Raw genomic sequence first — 19,798 nt, 5'->3', positions numbered from 1 at the left:
CTGCTGTAAGAAGGCTAGGTTCAGGAACCTAAGAAAGTTGTGGTCCATATATAACTTTAAGCTACAAACAATGAAAAAATGGTTATACAGAGAATGTTTCACTCTCACAAGAAACTACTACTAGCCAAACATATTGCACGGGCACCACAGAGCCAGCCAGCTTCTCTAAAATACACTATATACATTTAAATTCCAGCAAAATGCAAATTTCTTCCCAGTTCTTTCTTCTGAAAATGGAGAATGTAAACTGGACCTGAGGTTTGTGCTTGACCAAAGAACAAGACCACCACATATCCCTGGCACCTGCACAAGAAAAGCGCACAGCACGCAAACCATACAACTTTTACTTTCTTATTAATATATCCTGCTTGCCCTGTGTGGCTCTGCCATATTTTGACATGTAGCCCCAGGGGATACGCAATCAAAATTAGGAAGAGAAGTTAGCCAAAACCAGCATACCTGTGCATAAGAGAATAATTCATGCGTATACATGAATAAAAACACATACATGTTAAAATGATGAAAAATTTAAAACTTTTATGCCTGTGACTGGTGTAATTCATATAAGCTTCTTACACATGCTAACCCCAATTCATTCTGCCTGCAAATACGACTATATCGTAACTCACGCTGCCCACCTTCTGAGCTGCACAGAGAAGCACCCGTGCACTCCCTTCCTTAAGTGACATGTAATGGGAAGTGAGGTATTTTATCCCTCTTAGAAGAAAAAAAAAGCCCTCATTGGAAACAAACATCCTTTTTTTTTTGTGCCTCTCTTGACACTTTGTTTCTGCTTCAGAAGACTGGTGGTGACATGGCCACGCCACAAATCCAAAACAAAATGTAACATGTCAGGAACACAAAACCCTAAACATAATAAGGTGAAAAATAAGCTTTTGTATTGTAACTCGCAGAAACAGCATGACTGTTTGAGTGCCCACTTTCAGGTAGGTTAAAATTTCTTTAACGATTTCCAAATCTGCAGGAAATGACATAAAAATGACAAAAGATCACCCAGAAGCTTTAATGGTTGTGACAGACGCAGAAGCCGCTCCAGTGATGCCGGTGCCAGGGAGGCAGATGCTGCCTGTTGGAGGGCATCAGCCCGGTCCAGTCCAAAGCGGGGAAGCGAAGTCGAACACATCGTCTCCTCACTCTCTAACAGCTGCCTTGCCTTCACTAGCTTTTCTCAGCAGATTTTAGCCTTAGCAACAACATCGAAAGCTTATGAGAGAGAAATGTTCTATTTTTACTGTATACTTTATTTGAAGTCCGAGTTCATAAATGCATATTTGTGTCACAGTAAATTATAAGGATATCATTTACCTGTATAGTGTAAAGTGTAAAATTATTCAGTGTTTCATTTTGAAAGTGGTAAGAGGTATCTAAATTCTATATATTGTTGTAAAAGCATGAGGAGGGATCTAAACTGCATGTATAATAGTAAAAGCACGGGTTTAGGAGATGTCTACAGCATTTCTATTTGAATCTTCCGTAGCAAAGCTCCCCTTTTATTATGCTAGGAAGCTTAGAAATCTCTGGGCCATTTTTTCTGCAAATTTTTTAAATGTTTCAAAACACTGGACTTCAGCTTGACCTTCTCTCATTCCAGTGCTCAAGAACATCAAATTTGTGTGTTCTCCCAGAAAGCCTGCTGAAGCTGGTTTCATGGGAAAAACTTAGGAGCACCAAAATCCTTCCCTGATAGGGTGTGCATAAAAAATGCCAGAATTTCATTTTCTCCTGTTTCACTAGGATAATAGAATATAACCAAAAATGAGTTAAAATACTCATTTAAAAAAAGGAAGAGGGGAAGTGGAACAAGGCTTAAGGAAATTCCCCTGATTTTCCAGTTCAGAAAAGCCAACAAAATGGTGATGCTTAAGACAGGAGATCTTCAGCAATGGAAAAAAAAAAATCCATACAGGAGGAAGCCATCCTGCATCTTTGTATTGGCAGATTGTCAACCTATGATCCCCACAGTCCTCTGGGGATGGGACAGGATTGGAATGGATAGGCTTTTGAAGACAAGGCAAGCTCTGTCCTAACTGCTATCCATGAAGCTCACTGAAACTCATGTTCACATTGCTAAAAAATCCAGCACTTACAATAATGCTTATCGTGCCGTTTGGATTTAGCTGCTCACATGCTCTCAGGCTCTCTAGTCTTAAAAGTGATGACAATCGAAAACCCCACAGTAGATACCCAAGTTCTTGTTAAAAAGTAGCATTTGAAGCTCATGGAAGGTGTTTAACATTTTAAGACTTAGAATGACTCTGGCAGATCTAACTGCACTTTTTTTTCTCCCACTGAAAGCCAGCACATCTCTGCACGTTAGAGGAGCTGTGTTCCTGGAGTGGGCTGTAACACAAGTGAACGGTGGAATAACTCCATCAGTGTTACTTGCTGGCGGAAACCTGAAATAGCACTGAACAGAAAGGTGAAAGAATTGCTGGCTGTCCCCTCCCAACTCTGCTGGATGGGCCCACTGTGGGGGAAAAAATGACATGGATGAGGGTGGGAGAGAGCACGAAACTAGACCACTGTGGGTGAACTTGATTTTTATTTGAATCCAAACAACGCACAGTGTAATTCACACTTGGTAACTGGAATATCCCAGTGCAAAAAATAAACAGAAGCTGTTATTAGCAAGAGAATATTTCATTGCTAGCATGCCGTGTTAAGCAGAAAACTGCTACTACATTTAGCCTTCCTTAAAACTTTCCTAAGTAGGATTCTTGATATAGCTTCTCAGTAACACAGGAAATAGTAACTACTTCCTTCTAGGTAATGTAAAGCAAAAGACTTCTGTAAAGATATTCTATTCGGCTTTTTTTAATACAAGTAAAAGGAAATGTGCTCAGTGAATTTGTTCAATTTCAAATTTGGGACTGTTTCTTGGAAAACTGTGAAATAATTGTAATACTCATGTTCTATTTTGCTGCAAACCAAAATAATACCTTAGTAACTCAATGACAAAGGTTTGTCAAAGATTTCTGAGTTTTTACATAATCCTAAAAAACATTTTGCTGTTCCTGATGTGGGAATACCTAGCCTACCTAGTTTGACACTAATGACATACCATGAGAAACAAAAAAGAAAACGTTATTAGAATCTCAGGAAAGAAACCATGAAAGGGATAATGCACTAAATTAAAAGGAATTGGCTACTTGGGTAGACATAAGTATCAAGCTGAAGACAGTGTTATTTAAACTTATCCATTTCAAATTAATGTGTTCTCTAACAATTTCAAAGCCTAGGTTTACCATTTTATGACATATCTCCTTCTATACACACAAACCAGAAAAACCATACTGCTCTGTGTATCTCCCTGGGACCAAATTAAACAAAACAGAAATTCCAGAACTTCATCTCCCTTAACCAATCTTCTTTGCCTGAATGCGTGCGAAAAGGTATAACCCTCAAACATTAGCTGAATCTTTGAAAGCACTTTATAGAGTTCACAGCCTCCCGCTTCCAGTGTGGGAACCGTTGTATTGCGTAGCCTGTTTGATGTCTGTTGTCACGAAAGCTTTCAAGAAGGAGCAATCTCTGCAACGCAGCTTCAAAGCTACACAGAACTTACAGCTAAAATACAACAGCCATGTGAAAACTTGATCGGTCTTTGGGAGGAGGTGCAAGGCAGTAGGTTCCCTGAATCTGGTATGACCCAGAAAGTACCCTGCAGCAGAAGAACCAGCTGAGATATTCACAGTCCCATTTGGGTCCCATTTTAGCAACCCAAGCACACAAAACATCTCCTATCCTCCAGGTCTTCGTTTCACTCTGTTCCTGTTGTCCACGTATTTTTGATAACAAACTTCATCCCACTCTGACCTGCAGCTGGGCACTGAGAAAATGCGCATGCTGGCCTGGGGACCTCTGCTGCAGGAAAAGAGGTGGTGTAGCCCAGAAGAGAAGAGACAGATGGATAAAGGAGTGAGGTATGGAAGAGGACAAATTGGGTTTGTCTGGTTTAGAAAAGAGAAGACTGGGAGACACATGATAGTGATCTCCCCACCTATAAAAACTTGTCGCAGGGCAGACAATGATGAATTGTGCTCTCTGTCTGCTAGGTTACATGACTTAATTTGCAGTAGAGGAAATGTAGGTATGATTTGAGAAACGCTATCTAACTTAAAAAGGAAGGGCTGGAAGAGGCTGGTTATCTATTCCACAGCCTCCTTCATGGCTTCTTTATTTCAGAACAGGTTGGTCAGTCCTCCCCCTGACGCTGTCCCCACCAGCAGACAGTTACTGTTAAGTTTGCTCCTTCTCAGCCAGGTTCAATACACAAAATAAATGAGAATTGGAAATGTTCATCCCTTGAACAACTCCCTTCCCTCCTTCCAGACGAGCAACAGTGCCTCCTCACATAACAGTATGGGATGCCTCTCCTCCGTAAGTCCCTGCCTCTTAGCACTTACCAAAGGAAGACTAGTTCTCCCCAACAAAGAATACACTTTTCCGGGAGGAACATACATGAAACACAGATTACTTCTGGGCTAGGGACCTATGGAAGTCCCTGTGCAGTTGCTCCACAATCTTGATGGACTTACGTGTGTTATAAAGGTTAGACTCTTATCTGTCAGGCTGGCCTCAGTGTGCTTCTCCTGTCTTAGAGCCAAGGGATAGAACAAGAGCCCAAGGGCTGCAGCCCAGCATTTGGAGTATTTTTTTTAGTGACTTTTTTTAATATATGGGCTAAAGGACAGAGAAATTTTTCCTTTCTTCAGTCACTGAATTCAGGCATTGATCTGTAAGATGCGAGAGTAGGCACATCTTTTCGACCATCTCCAAATAAACCACGCATAGCTACTACAGAGATACGCAGGGGATGCAAAGGGAGACATGCGAAAAACAAACAGAGCTTTTCTAAAACACCTTGTATTAGTGATCAAGAACTTTAACAATCTCTGACGTTAAAAATTCTAGAATCACAGAATCACAGAATGGTAGGGGTTGGAAGGGACCTCTGTGGGTCATCTAGTCCAACCCTCCTGCCGAAGCAGGGTCACCTACAGCAAGCTGCACAGGACCTTGTCCAGGCGGGTCTTGAATATCTCCAGAGAAGGAGACTCCACAACCTCCCTGGGCAGCCTGTTCCAGGGCTCCATCACCCTCAGAGGGAAGAAGTTCTTCCTCATGTTCAGACGGAACTTCCTGTGCCTCAGTTTGTGCCCGTTGCCCCTTGTCCTGTCACTGGGCACCACTGAAATGAGCTTGGCCCCATCCTCCTGACAACCACCCTTCAGATATTTATAAGCATTTATAAGGTCCCCTCTCAGCCTTCTCTTCTTCAGGCTGAACAAGCCCAGCTCCCTCAGCCTTTCCTCGTAGGAGAGATGTTCCAGTCCCCTCATCATCCTTGTAGCCCTCCGCTGGACTCTCTCCAGTAGCTCTTCATCTTTCTTGAACTGGGGAGCCCAGAACTGGACACAGTACTCCAGATGAGGCCTCACCAGGGCAGTGTAGAGGGGAAGAAGAACCTCCCTCGTCCTGCTGGCCACACTCTTCTTGATGCACCCCAGGATCCCATTGGCTTTCTTGGCAGCCAGGGCACACTGCTGGCTCATGGTTAACCTGTCGTCCACCAGGACACCCAGGTCCCTCTCCACAGAGCTGCTCTCCAGCAGGTCCACCCCAAGCCTGTACTGATGCATGAGGTTGTTCCTCCCCAGGTGCAGGACCCTGCATTTGCATTTTAAGGGGTGCTACTCATGATGGCTGGTATTTGCTATAAGAAATTTACTTCTGATCCCTCAAACCCTGTGGTACACAAAATATCTGAATCCTCTTTTACAACAATGAGAAAGGCATGGGGCAAACAAGATGATTTTGTGACCAAACCTCAACATTGTTCCCTCAGTCACCAAACTCAAACTTCTAACATCTTCAGGTGATGTGAATGACACAACTCTACTCATGTCAAGGGTGCTATTTTAATTTACTCCACATAGAAATGGGATAAGATCTTAATTATGCCCAACTGTATATACATATAAAGCCAAGCACTAAGCACCAGCCATTCAGACCCAATTCAGGAAGATTCTCATCAGCGTGGACTTCGGGGACACCGAGGATATGTGGTTGAAAGCCATGGCTCACAAGAAGCTAACCGCCTCAAAAGCTGAGTCTTGGAGCGTAAGTTGACTGCAGACTGCATGCTAAAAAGACTACTTTTTCACTTCCTCTCAGGATTTGCAACTATGAAGTGAACACAGTCTAACAAATTCACTTTTGGAACAGGAAGTCATGATATTTGAATTCTGCTAGCACGCGTTGCAATTTATCACACAACAGAACACGTTGTACAAAAAATAAACAATGCTGATTTCCTTTTGATAACCAAGCTGAAAAAAATTACAACTCTGCCCCAACCAGAAAACTTTTTTTACTCTTACAAGCTTAGAAAAAAATCAAGAAAAGAGGAAAACAAGGTCTCTGTATGGTGCAAATATACTATATTCTATTTTGGGATCTGATGAGACATTTTCTGTAATGTGAAAATTATGGCATCTTTTGGCACAAATTAAGGTAAACCTTTTTTTTTTTTGTGTACTGGTTTGGATATTTTTGCTTACCTGTTCATGGCATTCTATTAGGTGTCATCATAAAAAGAAAATACTGTTGGCAATATTTATTTGTAGAGACAAACATCAATGCTAAGCACTTAGCAGTCCATTATGTTTTCCTGAGGATGCACTTGGGGGAATCAAAGTATTTTATCGCACAATAGATATTATTCTGTTTGTACTTGCAATCCTCCAAACTTCAACCATTCATAATGTTTTCTTTCTGAGCATACACAACCAAGAACACTGACTGAGGTGATACTGTTAAGTATTCAAACAAATCCTGCACATCACTTACAAAAAGAATGCCTTTGGGTGAATAACTTTGTTTTCTCTTTTTCTTTGCCTTTCCTTTGTCAGTGCCCTTATATGACATGTTCTTAGGAAAAATGAACCACATTTGCTCCATTTACTGTTTAACAAAAATAAAGCATGAAAAATGTTATAAGCTATAAATAAAATCATCTAGTATTTGTATTGCACTAATTTGTTGGGGGTTGAATAAATGTTAATTATACAGCTTTTTAAAAATCAGACTTGTTAATGTCATTTTTAATTTAGAATGCTACACTGTAAATGTTTTCCATTGTGTTAATTTACACCTGTTATTACAGCCTCCATTATTAGGTTTACACTGGAACAGCTACTTTGTGCCACTGAAATTTGCTTAAAACAGCAGAAACAATTACTAATTAGAAGGGCATGTTTACTTTAATTATATTTATTTCCTAGTCTAGTTTTATATGTAGCACACTATGAAAGTGTATGATTCAATTAGCCAAACCCATTTATCTTAGGCAATTCCTCAAACGAGCATTGCTTAGAAAGACAGCAAATTCTTTCAGCAGTACTTTGCCTCATAAATTTCATAGGTGACACTAATAAATACATATGGTGACTGGGTATCACTTTCCATGTGACCTCACTGCTTTCTCCTGGTTTTGCTAATGCTTATTCAGTAATTGCAGATTACCAGAATGACATTTTATTTAAACAACGAGCCCAACTGTTTTAATCAAAGATTTTAAACCGGTGACATGGAGAACTGTCTTCAGCATTCATAAACTCAGAATCAATACAAGATAAGCATTCAGCTCATTCAGTTGTCTGCACAATGTGAAACTACTACTGCTACTCATCCACTGATATCTAGAGCTAGTCTTATGTATTACACAGTGCTTTGTAAATTTGCAAACCAAGTGTAATTTAAACTTCTCAGGAACAAAAAGTTAATGTCTTTATCCTTTACAAATATGACTCTCTGAGTAGTTTTTCCAGTGAAAGTTCTATTATTTATCCACTCTCACAGATTAAAAAGGAGAGCCATAAAAATTCTTTACAAATTCCTTCCCTGAAGCTCATTCCTAGCATTATGTTTTAAACCTGGTGAGAATTAAAAAAAAAACACAAGAGTTATGTTTCCAATTGATAGTTGCTGCTCCTAATCTATGTAGTACGACAAACTGTTGCTTTTGAATAACATTATCTCAGTGCTTATGACAAAATTCAGTACTCTCAAAAATAAAACTGGAGATAAAATTGTACAAGTCAGGGGGAAACCCCAAAGAGTTCTACATCAAAAGGCGCTCTGCCTCCTTCAACCATCAAAGCTGATGCACTGTCTCGCTGTCACTGCACAGGCATAGCAGCTGTGTGGCATTCAAAGAGTGGCTATGATGGGGCTACAGCTTCCCAAACAGGGGCAACCACTGCCTGTGGACCAATGTGCAACAGCTCTGCACACCAGCAACGCTACCTATAATGATCAAATACACAAATTTAGACCATCACACTTTGGACTGCTCGGGCCACATTTTACACATTCCACCAAAAAGGGAATTCGTTCCTAGCCAAATTTCTCTTTAACAAACAGAGTGTAACAAGAATGATGGAAATCTAAACTTCTAATAAGAATTACGCCAGTATTTGTGTGGCTGAAGGTCATAGAACTACCTTCTCCTAACCCATTGCAACAAAGAAAACAGTGTATAAATAGACAGCCTGATGTAATTTAGAAAAAGCTGCTATTAAAAAGTCAGCATTTTAAAAAAGCTATCAGAGACATATCTCAGCTGAGGCAATTATTTTGTAGGTTAAGAGGAGAGAAATACTGCTGCAACTGAAGATTTGTCTTCACAGGGGTTCTACAGAAAGTCAAGGCAAATCAACTGAGGGAATAAAGTCAGTTCCCAGTCAGATGAACACATATCATGGCAGCTTATCCTTCCTCCAGGAGGAAAAGGGATCAACTGTACTGATGTAACATAACTTGAGACCAGACCACGCATGTTCATGTCGGGGTTTAACACGCTTTAAGGTCTGCAGACTGACTTCATGCATTTAGTGCCTCCCCTGCTCTGATGTTGCCTTTATCCATGCCGCGTGGTCACTGATAATGAAGGCTGACTTAATGGACACCATCTCTGACCCTTCACTAATAGCATCTTCTCTTTTATTTATACAGGGGACACGGGGAAGGGGAGGTTATAGGAAGTGCAACGGCAATTTCTAACAGCTATCTTTAATAATGAAGTGTAACATAACAAATCAGTCTGAGTCATAACTAATTAAAAGAAATGGGAATTCAAAATGAATGTAATTAGTTGCCTTTATAATAAAGTCAGTAATTAAAATAGAGAAATCAGTGTTTTGTAACATAATCAAGCCCATACACAAGCAACTTCTGGCCTTTCTTTAAGTGTCTTGGTTTAGAGTATCTCTGCTTTTGGAAAACTTGGATTACTACAAATGTTGGGTGTTTTTTTCCAAAGAAGAAACTAATGAGATGGACTTAGTTATCTTTGCTGCGACACTGTCAGGAAAAGTTGACTACAGTACGTTGTTACTGCCTCTGTAATTAGGCTACTCGCTTTGCAACAGCAGGAAAGAGGCACGATCAGTTAAAACTGAAGTAACGCTGGTTACATTGTTTTGTTGAAGTCAGAAATACATGTACTTGTACAGTACATACAGTTGTAAGGAATCTGAGTTCTTAAGTGATAGCACATATACATGCAAAGCAGGTATGTGCCTTTTAAAAAGGGGCCCGTAGGTGTTAAATTAAGCAGACTTCAGAAGAATCTTGGTTTATAAGAGAAATATATTGATTCACTCTAACACTTTCTCTCTGGCATACACCTTCTTGTAACCGTGGGCTGGCTCTTTCTAGGCTTGTTCAATATGGATCCTCCAAAAGGGGTTTTCCTATGTGCAAAAATTGATGAAGAACAACGATATTGCTCTTCTGACCAAATATACACCTGGTCTAATTCTTTTTGCTCCACCACAACATACTTTGACACAAAAAACATAGAAAAGCCTGGTATTTTCCTCCATGTTTACAATGCAATGCTGGCCCAGATCAGAGCTTTCTGATTACTTTTAGCCAACATCCACCAGGTAATTTTACTCAGGCTCACTTAGCGGGAAGCAGGGTATCAGCCCCAGCTCAGCCCAGCCAGCCAGGCACTCTGCCTTGCTGGTGCATCTGGGAACCAGCTGGGCACGGAGCACTGCATTTACACTCTTCTCCTCCTTCTCTTCTTGCCCCTAAAAAACAAAGATTGAGATGTGCCTGCCTTTTCCAAAAGAAGAAGGGGATGATCCAAAGGTATTGCATGCAGTGGAAACCCACCACCACAAACAGACAGATAATACACGACACAGTCATACTTTCTTTTTTACTCCTAGTAGAAAGTAATAGTATTTTAACCCAGTGTCCCAGACACAGAGCATGAAGCAGAAACACACTCATCCTCAGTTCACAGCTGCCGGATAAATGGCGACTCCATTAAGCCGTGCCTGTGATCTGACGCTAGCTGTAAGGCCAGGCTGCTGCCCAGGGAGCCTGCCTGGTGCTCGCTCCTGCTGCTGTTGTGCAAAAGGTTTCAGGTAGTACTGACCTCAGCATGGGAATATTTCTCCCTGGGCGGGAAAGGAAATATCACAGACTTGAAGCCTTTCTCTCTCCGAGACAGAGGTGAAACTGTGCCATGCCAGATTCACCGCCCACAGACCCACTTGGGGAAAGGGTGCGCATCAAGGAGCAGCACGGTAGCATAAACCAAAACAAAGACATTGATTTCTTTAATATTTGCAGTGCACGGGGACTGCACAAACCTGGTGCTATCGGTAGCAGCCCATAGCACGCGTGTGGGCACAGACCTGCTCCCCTCCACAGGCTCGCTAGCTACCTGGAGGCGATGCCCCTCCATACACACACACACACAGAGGCACAAACTCACAGATGCGCAGCTGCGCATTAGGCACAATGGTGAAAAAATAATACAGAAAACTGGGAGTTACAAGAGAATGAAGGATACACACAGGATCCACAGGGATCCTGGAAGCCAAAAGAAATGGCAAGAAAAAAAAGGGAGGAGAAATACCTGAAAAGTGGCTGTATTCAAATACTCTCTACACAAAAAAAATTTTTACTAAAACTATTACATTATCTTCTGAAGAGCTAACACTTCAAAAACATAGACTTGAGTGCTATTGTAGTGATAAAGAAGCTACTGAAACACAATATCCAGGCTACCCTAGGCCAGTGGAGTTAAGATTACCTTTATACCTGATTTACTCGGAAAAAAAAACCCCACAGATTCTTGCACACAGTTGGAGGTCACTTTAAAACAGATATATGTGCCCATCTTAAAACTATTAACAAACCTCTCTTTACCATACCATTCTGGCTAGCATGGAAAACTGGGCAAGCATCGTGGACTCAAGTGATTAATAATGCATGAATTCCTCTGAATCAAAGGTAAAGCAAGCAAAAATGACAGGCACAAGGAGAAATCATCTTAAAAAAATTACCAGAGAGCTAGTTTTGGATCTAAAGGCAACACCAAGCCTGCCAACTTCTCAAAGAGGCTGCCAAGAAGCCAGATGCCATAACTGGAAGGATATTATCCAGAGTTTTACATCTGAGTCTCATGAGTGCCTTTGAAAAAGGACAAAAAAAAAAGGATGCTGGAAAGAGCTGAACTGTTTAATTTCTATCCCCACCCTAAATATTTACTTAAAAGTTAAATTGAAACCATTGCAAAAATTAAAGACAGGATGTGTAAATACAATGTTAAGTATTTACAATGACCCACAAGGGCAAGCTAGCCCTACCAAAGTACTGAAAAACTCTCTGGGAACATGAATTAAAGACCCGAGGTCATCGGAGCTGGGCTTCAGAGAGCACGCAGAGTCCCCGAGGAAGGATTTGTGATGACTGAGTTCATATCAGTGGTGCCTGCCCCTGCAGCTGGGGTGGGCACAGGAGGACTCTGCAGCTCCTCTCCCACCAAGAACAGCAGGCACACGGCTCATCCCCACCACACGATGGGTTACACCTGCCACACTGTGGGCCCTACAAAACTCAGTCCATTACAGGGATGGCACCTGGCTGTCACGCAAGAATGATGCCTTTGGTTTGGCTATGCTGGAGGCATGGTTGATGGTATGGTGGAGGAGACGCTGACCACCCTTGAGACAGAAGCCAGCTGTAGATCATCAGAGCAGCTTTCTCCATTCTCACATCCGAAGAAGTCAATGCAATGAGGCCTTCAAGTAATAAGCTGCAAAAAAATGGAGCTGAAGAGTCTCTAATCAGTGAACAGACCAAAGGTTGACTACTTCCACTTTGCAGCAACGTCCTGCAAAGTGCAAGGTTGTACTGACAAATTGGATCTCTAAAAAGAAAGAAAGTGACAGTAACTGGATTTTTTTGGGTGAGTGAAAGAACATCTACAGAGGCCTCTATTGAACCTGCAAGCCTAAACTCCAATTTTACTTCATATAGACCCCATTTTGTGAACACATAAGCACATACATTTAAAACACTTGAATAACTCCATTTAAATCACTGGAACTCCTGTGCATCAAGTTAAACACTTGCACAGGGTCTTCTTAGGTCACGGTCTTGCACAGTTTATGCAGAAAAAAATTTTGTAACCAGATTGATTTGTATATCCTGCCATCACTCGGCACTGAGCATTTGTATCCCTGGATGTTAACTGGCATCTGTCAAGCACTCGCCTATAAAAAAAGTTATTCTGTTGCACACATTTGTAATATGCAACTGCATATATTACTTAGGTAAAGGAAAGGCAGTTATTTTGATTTCTGCCATAAAATACAGCATAAGTGTAAACTATGAACTGCAGAACACAAAAAAATGTAATGACTTTTTCAAATACTGGCCAAGTAAGCAGTATTTTACAAGACAAGAAACAAATGTTCAGGTCAGAACTGCAAATGGAAGTGACCAAGCCTGCACTGGACTTGAAGAAGCACAAGATCCTCCTCCCCACCCCCGCCCAAGGCTATAACAGGTTAACATCTCATCTTATTAAACACACCTGCTCTGTCTCTCCTTCTGGACTTTCTACAGGCTCATTAGGATTTGTGAGGGCTTTGGGGGTTTATTTTTTCAGAAAACACCAGGTAGCATGCGAAAAAATAAATGAAATACCAAATTAACCTAAATCCCCCTTTTAGCTACTTCAAGTCTTGTTTATAATGTGCACGCACCACTTTGCATTTACCATGAGGCTCCTCAATTAGTTCATAGGCAAGTTAACCTTCTGTCTCCCAGCAAATATAATTCATGCTCATTTTATACAACACGGCATTCTGCTGGCTATTATCCATCATTTACAAGTGTTATTTGTCTATAAAAATGACACTAAAAAGTTGAAAAATGATTCTGCTCTGCCTGCTTCTGGATGTGTTTTAACAAATGGTACCAATGCAAAAGGCTCTAAGTCATGTAAGAAGCAATTAGTCAAAGAAGCCATAAATATTTTTTAAAAAGGATATAAATGATTGCTTGTCAGATAGTAAAAGCTCTAAAGGTTGCTACATAATAAAAGACTGAACCTACACATACATATCTGAGTAACTTTACCCCTGTGTGCAATCTCCTTAGGATGAAGAAGGTTACTCAAGCAAGTAACATCAGCCAGGTGAGTAAGTGTTTGTCCTAAAATAGTTAAAATAGTATTCTTCATTATTTATTGTTAATGAAGTTAATCAAATTCAGCACTACTTACTCATGCATGCATTAAATAGAAACCTGAACATGACATGCATATTTATGGAACAGAGATTGAAAGATCATTATCTGTAGGGAAGAAAATCCAGCAAAGAAAAGGATGTGTAAAATGTGTCTGTTATCATATTACAACATAAACTGTTTTGCTTTAAACATAAATATTTATTTTAATTAATTCAATAACCTAAATGATAGCCTCTACACATGACTAGCTAATGTATGAATTTCGTGATTTCTGATTAAGAAGTCATCCACAGCCATAGCTACCATAGCTACCATCAACCAACTGGTCTAATTCCATGGAATTCAGTGGAGCTCTACCAATTTATACCCGTGTGCATTTCCATGTAGCTCCCCACTAACTGCATCTCTTGCGCCGAACTGAAATAAAATATACTGCACACCACTAGAAACCCAAAATAACAAAAAATAAATTGCTCTATTTACTTTTCGTTTAACAAATAAGGTAAGCATTCCCCACTTTCGTCTTAAAATTCTGAAATTGCAACTGAAGGGTTTTTTTATTTTTAAATTTAGATACCTGTATACAGGTTTAGAGGCCAGACAGATGAGTTTGGCAATCCCAGAGAGAGAAAGAAGGATGAAAAAAACTTTAAAAGTGCAGCTATTAAATATTCATGCCACTGGCATTCTGTACCTTCAGTGAAGTTCTTGCTCTATATATGGAATGAAACGTATAGTTAAGCACATGACTCCAGCAGCTATCGGTTTTGAAAGAGTTCATTATAATGTGAGGGGGAAAAGACTCTCCAGTTACTAAATATACAGAAAATATATTGAGAAAATAGGGAAAGAAGACATATTTCTGCATGTCCCATGGTCTTTAAAAAATGACAGATCAGTTTTGTTTCAAAAACTACCTTATTGTTCAAACGCCTGAAGAAAAAACAGTGCATTACCTTCAATCATATTTTCAAGTTCTAAGGTGATTTTATTAACTCCTTTTTATTGTCCAGTTTAAATATCTAATTGGCACACAGCACACTTGCAGTCGGTGGATCTCCATTAGACTTCAATGTGTTTGAAACGCTCTACAGCATTCTGGGGCTGGCAGACCTACCGCAGTCCCATTTACAATGATACAAAGTAAGCGGGGCATAAAACCACAATGGTTAATGCCACTGCGAGAATGGAAAAAAAAAGCTTCCTCCAGTTCCTCCAGTGTGGATCCTTACAGATGGTTCTGCACAGCCAAGTGCCAGTCTCCACAAGTGCAGATGACCGAAACGAAGTCTACAAGAGTGTGTAGGTAATGGGTAGGAGAGGAGCAGGTCTGTGGAGCAACACAGCTGCTTCTCAGTGTGTGTGCTGGGGCTTGCTTCTGCTCCATCATCTTTATGCCCACCATGACAAGCTTCCTATATGGATCACGCACTTACCCAACACACACTGTACCCAACACGAGCCTTGTGCACACCCACCACTGAGGTAACCTGCCTCCCCTGTGCTCTGAGTCACGGCACGCCACGCAGGGAAAAACCAGAAAGCACCACACGCTCCACAAGAAGAGTATGTCTCCTCCTTCCACGTCCCCCCAAAATCACGGGTAGAGAGCATTTATGTGCCTGATACAAGAAACAATTACAGATTTGTGCGCAGTATGATGCAAATCTTGCTCAGGAAGGTGGTCCTTTTCCATAAAAACTGTCCCTGCAATGCCACCAAGGACGTTTGGATCCCATCTGGGGATCCAAATTCTGGCCATTTCAGGAGAACAAGAAGTTCATGACTGTCAGAAGCATGAAAGCAAGACTGAGACAGTCTGATACGCCTGTTCAAAGAAGAAGTGAGGGCTGGGCAGCCGTGCTTCTGTGCATGAGAAAGCCCTTCCCACTGACACACTGTAGCTGTGTAAATGCCAGCCTGAAAAGAAAAAAAACCAAACTATCCGAGTTCCACACTATAGTTTTTAATTTAATTCATTTCCATGTGATAGGTTTAAAATGTGCCAATTTTTATGATACTTAGGAAATACTAATAAAAGCTTACAGATCTGGAGATCTTTCTGCTACTACATCAGTAATTCTGCTGCCTCCACTCCTGGGGAAGCGCAAAGGCCACGTGCAGATTCATCCCCTCCTTCCCTCTACCCCCACCCCAGCTTTCCAGGGCACTTCATGGGCAGGAACAATCATGTTCTTCAGCAGACTCCTCTACTGAGTCAAAAAGACCTGACTCCACACATTTAATCACAGAATCCTCCTTTTATCCTCTAATTATGAAGCGGTGCCTGTTGAAATTAAAGCAGCGTGCTTGTAAATATTTTCAGGCACAAAGGAAGAAGCAAAGCCAGCTGAGCAATTTGGTGAGAAAGGAGGGAAAAGCATCCCAGACCTTCTGTATTCTCTGGTTACAAGTGATGAGACCGTTTTTATTTGCGTGGTTTTACACAATAAATTCTAAAGAGTAGTTGCTTAAGTACATCTAAAGGTTAAACCTTCAAGCAGCTAATCTGTATGTAAGAACAAGTAACTGTCAGATACTTAACCTTCTACAGATTAAAACTGTCTGCCTAACAGATGTGAAATCATCATTGTTGTAATTGTTATAAGTAGATATCTGAGCATTTTCTGGAGATAGATCTTTTTTTTTTTTTGAGCAGTAATTTTATGCCCCAGGTCACTTGCGTGTTCATGGCTGTGATAAAACCACTGCCTTCCAAGAGAAGTTATATGCCAGGACTTTATAACTGCTGTTCTGGTTTCCAGCACCAAAGTTATTGGTTGTAACGGGCAGTTTTAAATTATTATAAAATGAACTTGTAGGGTGACTGGAAATGTTTTATTGTTCAGTTGCTGTAAGTGGTTGTATAAGTGAATTTTCACAATAGTATGGCTGGGGTATAGGAGGAAAAAGTGTTCCAACATCTGATTAGCTGTAACTGTTACTATAAAATATTGCTCTTTGACAGTGTTTGATAGACATATCCTCAGTTATTACACTATGTCTAAAATGCCATTACATTATGTTTATCAGTTATAAGTGTTAAGGATATAAGAGAAAAATATTTCCACTATGGTAAGCAAGCACGGAAACAGGATTTTTTCCCGTATGCTCCTTATATATATAGCAGGGCAAAGCAGCTTGAAACCCTTTCGATACCACTAAGCAGATACATGTTGCTACACGGGTCTACATTTAGGCCAGCGTCCTGCAACTAGACCGGGCATTTCCCTCTTCAATCACAGCGAAACGTAACTATTAGACTATCCAGCAGCCAAGTCAGCTTACAAATCCAGTATGTCACATTCAGACATGCGGGGTTTGTGCATGCAGTTTCTGGCTACGCCCTCGTCACGCTGCTGAATATGCCTCAGGAAAGTGGAGCTGTCTCGGACTGAGGTCTAGGCTCCACTCTCCCTTGCCCTTCAACTTCCTGTAGTTTTACATCATTTTAGCTGTAAATACCAGAGGTCAGGATTCCTCCAGTGCGAGATGCTGCACGGGGTCCAGCCCAGGCACAGCGATTGCCCTTCACAGGCTGCAGCTACCTCCCCCACCGCCTTGCCTGAAAGATCTCATTTACTCCAGCAGGAAATTTCCCGCGAGTCTGTGTTTTGGGCTCCACGCCAGACACTCAACCTGCACTTTTTTTCCATCTACCAAGTAAATATGGTTTTGAAACAAGACAGATTTTTTTTTTTTAATTTCTTTTTAACCCAGGTCTGCTGCACAGATTGGTATGTACTGCACGATCAGCAGGGCTTCCTAGGGAAGCAAAGCGTAAGACTGTGGCATCTCCCCATCATCTACTCCCTCTTCCCTGGCTGTTACCTTGGACCTGCTAATCGACTTCAACCAAATCTGACAGAGGTTTCAAAAGAGCCCTACTGAAAATCAGCAGCTGTTTATGCAGTGCTAATAATTCGGTCCTATACCCACGCCAGCTGGTGGCAACCAGCCGACCATCACCACGCGAGCACCATTCAGTTCAGGCACAGCTCTGAAACCACCCCAGCCGCTGGTGTTTTTTCCCCACATCAACGAAGAGGAGCACGAGGGAGATGCAATCACTGGCAAAGAGTTGACACAGTGGGGCTGCTGGGTTACAAGATGCAAAACTAGGGTCTAGTTTTGGTAATTCCATTGCTCAGGGAAGCTTTTTTCTTACTTAGATGGCAGACATTAAAATAATAATAATAAAAATACTAATAGTAATAATAAAACTGAGTTCTAATAATTGCCAGTTAGACCCTGTAAGTATTCAAAGCCCAGTCACTAAAGACAGAAAACGAGGTTCTGAAGAGCAACAAAAATGCCAATGACAAGCGCACACTCTCTTGCAAAGTGCTCTGCAAATGAGCCCTTGCACTTCGACTCCTGTGAAAGTGAAAGGCAGAAGCTGGTGCATCACCACCACCCGTATGAGAGGTCATTTCCAGGACACAATGCAGCAATACGCACTGACCTGCACTCTGCATCGATGCAGTTTCCGTACAAGTTTATTTGTGAGCTGAACTTGAGCAGAGAATGCCAGCTGTGCCACATTGTAAAGTGGATTTGTCATGTGGATTTATCCCTACTTTCTCCATTAAGTCACCCTTGGGAATGAGCACTAGTTAGAACTCTCTGATAGATGTGAAGGTTTTTTATACAGACGGGGGGCAAAAAAAAAGGAATGCAGTGATTCCAAGAGACTGGAGGAAAAAAAAAAGGTATTATTAGCACATCGAAAGGCATCTGAAATATAAATTATTTGAAAGCACATCACTTTATATATCCTGTTAATTACATGGTTAATATTATGGAATCTGACAACTCCCCATAGACACCAGGACTACTGATGAGTCCCATTTTATGGTAGAAATTTCTCTCTTCTTGTGCAGAATTACCTCTTTAACCTCTTTCAGTCCAATAAATTCACATTAAAATGTGACCAGGAGTGACAACCTTGGGAGAGGACTAACCTCTCCCTCTATCATGTCATTTTAGCCTCGGTCTCAAATTGGTACAGCACTCCCATAGCTATTAGCTCAGCTCTTCGCCTGCCTCCTGAGTAGATGAAGCAGTATGTCTAATTAATTTACAATCCTTAAGTACAAAGGTAGCTATCAGCAAAACTACATTAAAATCAAACCACCAATAAGGTAATTGTAAAATCATAATTTTCTGAGATGTTTTCACTAAATACTATCTTAGCTTTGCAGCAGAATGTTTTCCAAAGTCTAGCCTTACAGCTACGTGAAAGCCAAATATTTCATACATTACAGTATATCTCGCTCCACAGGAAAAAAAAAAAAAAAGACAGATATTCTTTAATACAATGAAATGCAATTTAAAGGCAAGTCAATAAAATACTAACCTCTTATCCTCAAATGAGGGCTACGCTATACATCATGGGTTAGAAGTTAAAAACGAAGAGAATGGCTCTTGCCACTCATAATTCAAAGACTGTTGTCAAAAGCTTTCTGTTCATAGAAATGCTATTGGTTTTATTCAGTTGGCAAAACTGTGCAGTATTCCAAGTAGCTCAGACAGATAGCTTTTTTAGCTATACAGTTCAGAGCCAAATTTTCCTGAACAGCATAAGGACGTGATTTTGCTAATGTATACATGTTGCACTGTACCCGGTTCCAGAAATAACCAGCGTCCATGAATGCAGGCTGGGGTCTAGGGAGGATACATGCTAACACCCAGATTCCTTATTTTGCTTTGTACTCTGAGAGACCAGACACAACCAGCAAAAAAACCACTGCCGCACTAAGAAGCCCTCTGACAGCACAAAGCTCCAGGAGGAAGCTCTGCTGCTGCCCAGCTCCCCACCTGCTTCTCACTGATGAGAAAATACTGAATATTGGGGATGGGAGGCAAGGGGCACACTGCAGCACAGCAGCAACGGGCGAGATACTCCGCTGAGCTCCAGCCACTCTTGTGGAATTCTCGTTTTTGCCAGGGCCAAATAGCTGAGGGACATGAGGGGCGACTAACCTTCTGCAGGCAGCCATCCTCTCCTCCTGCTCCTGAGCCTGAGAAGAATAGAGATGAGGCGTAACATCTGAAGCCCCCTTCACTCCCCCGTTTTCTCTGGTTGTCAGACAAGCAACGCTTGCCAGCATCCTGAAGGGTGTGGGGAGACTTTTTTTCTTTCTCCTTCTGCTGAATAAACCCCTTTCTGTAACCATGCCATTCCTGCATGGTCAGGGGCAGCAGGAGA

At 41.3% G+C, this 19,798-nt stretch overlaps 1 protein-coding gene across 3 annotated transcripts in view; it reads right to left on the bottom strand.

Moving 5' to 3' along the window:
- The window catches only part of AFF3 (ALF transcription elongation factor 3), a 341,137-nt gene that overhangs the window by 302,248 nt on the left and 19,091 nt on the right, over positions 1–19,798 (bottom strand). The window contains exon 1 of one of the 3 annotated variants that reach the window (XM_075426776.1): positions 18,947–18,992. The exons of the other annotated variants lie outside the window; for them this stretch is intronic. The gene's annotated coding sequence lies outside the window, so the exon portion shown is untranslated. Of the gene's footprint in view, positions 1–18,946; positions 18,993–19,798 lie in introns of those variants that run through there. 3 annotated transcript variants of the gene reach the window in all.

This window comes from Opisthocomus hoazin, chromosome 1, assembly GCF_030867145.1.
Source record: "Opisthocomus hoazin isolate bOpiHoa1 chromosome 1, bOpiHoa1.hap1, whole genome shotgun sequence".
Classification (NCBI taxonomy): domain Eukaryota; kingdom Metazoa; phylum Chordata; class Aves; order Opisthocomiformes; family Opisthocomidae; genus Opisthocomus; species Opisthocomus hoazin.
This window is presented reverse-complemented; position numbering and strand designations above follow the sequence as displayed.